We start from the raw sequence: 2,160 nt of genomic DNA on the forward strand, positions 1-2,160 counted from the left end.
GCGGCATGGAGATCCATTCCTCAGAGCTTTGGGGGGTAAGTGCGGGGGGGGTAAAAAAATCAGGGGGTGGTGGGGAGAAGCAGCTCCTGGAGGGGTAGGAGGTGGGGCAGGTGGATAAGAGAGGCACCACTGGCTCCCCTGGAGGGGCAGAACCTGGGGAGTGGGGCTCACGGACCCCGGCCAGCTGCCCCCCGGATGCCTGGGTTGTTGCCCCTCAGCTCCGGGCAGGGGCAGAGGCAGGAAGCCTGGGTTTCATCCAGGCTGGATGGCGTGGACTCCGTGCGAGCGGTAGAAGCAACAGGCTGGGGACGCGGGCACCTGCACGGAGCGGGCAGCCGGCTGGGGCCCGACGCCCGGCTTCTCTCCAGCTCTGGGTGGGAAGCGGGGCTCATGGGTTAGAGCAGGACAGGATGAGAGCCCGGACACCTGGGTCCTCCCCAGCTGCGAGAGGGGAGTGGAGGAGTCCAGTGGGTCGCAGCTGCCAGGACGCCTGGGATCTGTCACCAGATCTGGGAGGCGAGGTGCCACGGGCTGGGGCGGGATCTAGCAGCTCGGGACAGTAGCCAGGACACCGGGGCTCTACATCCGAGCACCTGGCCTCCAGAATCATCCCCCTGCCCCCCAACACCATCCCAGCGCCCACCTGCCGCCGCCCACAGATCCTTTCCTGGCTGCTTTATTTAAAGATCCCTCTGGGTAGGGAGGGGTTAACCCCCCCAGTGGATTCCCCATTGCCATGGCACGGGGAACTGGGGGGCCCCCATAAATCACAGGCGGAGTGACCCCGAGCCAATGGAGTGACCCCTCCAGCCTGCCTCAATGTTGCCCGGGGTCTGGGAGGTGCCCGGAGGACTGGGGGATCTGGGGTGGGATCCTGGCATCAAGCCAATTCCCAGGGATCCACTTGAGATAGGAGCTGGGATCTGGGCAGCCGGACTGCCCTCCCTCTCTTTGCCAGCCACAAAGTCCCTTGCGTTTCTGCTGGACCCAGCCCAGTTCCTTTACCAGACTGAGCTGGTTCTTGTTACTGGGGACCAGTATGGAACCATCTCTGTGGGATCCAGGGAGAGAGATCTCACGTAAGAGCCCTTGTACTGTATTTACATGCATACCACACACCCTCAGCTGGTTTCTGGGAGGCAGAAGGAAAAGAAAAGGATGTTTCCTTCTAACCCAACCAGAATTAGGTCCCTCTTTCCAGAGCAATTGCCCAGTTTTGCAGCCCCTGCTATTGGGGGTGGGAGGGAGAAGGCAAGTACGGGGTGCAAGTCAGTGGAGTAGATAGCAAAGGCAGCAGCGTCTGTATAATGACTTCTCTAGCCCCCTTGGGTACCTAAAACCATCCAGGCAGGGCCCCAGAATGCACAGGCATCAGGGTGAGACAGCATGCCCTCGGCACTGGCCTGCCTCAGTACCCCCATGCTGCCTTCTTTACAGCGCGGCTGATCTGAAAGAGCCAGAGTGGGGGTGTGTACAGCACCTGGCACCCCCCGATCCCGGTCTGGGGGTCCATATGGAGCCTGGCACCCCCAAATCCTAGCCGGGGGGTCGTACAGCACGCAGTGCTCCCCAGTCCCAGCCTGAGGGCTCCATACAGCAGCCCCTGATCCCACCCCGGGGGGTCCATATAGCACCTGGCACCCCCTGATCTCAGCCCATAGAGCACCCAGCACCCCCCACCCCCAATGCCAGCCTGGGGGGGTCCGTACAACACCGAGCATTTCACAGACCCACACTGAGAGGCACTTCATTTCCGGGGGCTTCAAGGCAGCGCTGAACAAATATAAGGGGTTTAAGTGACAGGGGCAAGGCCATACAGGGGGCCAGTGGCAGAGGACAGGGATCCCATCCCAGTCGCCTGCAGCAGAGCAGCATCCAGCCACCCACTGCATCATCCAAGCTCTTCTTTTCCCTTCGCTCCCCAGCCACCCAGGCCTATATTCTCTGCCCGTCTCTCTCCGTGTCTCCCCTCCCTCAGTCTCATTTGATTTGGGCCTTAATTACCGCGGCAGATGGCTATTCTTGGTCTGGCTGGGGAGCGGGGGAGAAACCAGCGGCTCTTCTTGATGGCTGCAAGATCAGGATGCGGCCTCCAGGCTCCAGCCTCCGGTCGATAACAGGAGGGGGTGGGAGTGGAGTGGCAGCGAGAGAGCGTGGGGG

At 61.7% G+C, this 2,160-nt stretch overlaps 1 protein-coding gene across 4 annotated transcripts in view; it reads left to right on the plus strand.

Moving 5' to 3' along the window:
* The first annotated feature begins 3 nt into the window (after positions 1 to 3).
* The window catches only part of CHRM1 (cholinergic receptor muscarinic 1), a 12,763-nt gene continuing 10,606 nt past the window's right edge, over positions 4 to 2,160 (plus strand). For 2 of the 4 annotated variants that reach the window (XM_025193573.1, XM_025193571.1), the window contains exon 1: positions 4 to 35. The gene's annotated coding sequence lies outside the window, so the exon portion shown is untranslated. The remainder of the gene's footprint in view (positions 36 to 2,160) is intronic. The other 2 variants (XM_025193572.1, XM_025193574.1) reach the window with 1 other exon arrangement.

Source organism: Alligator sinensis, unplaced genomic scaffold (assembly GCF_000455745.1).
Source record: "Alligator sinensis unplaced genomic scaffold, ASM45574v1 scaffold1318_2, whole genome shotgun sequence".
NCBI lineage: Eukaryota > Metazoa > Chordata > Crocodylia > Alligatoridae > Alligator > Alligator sinensis.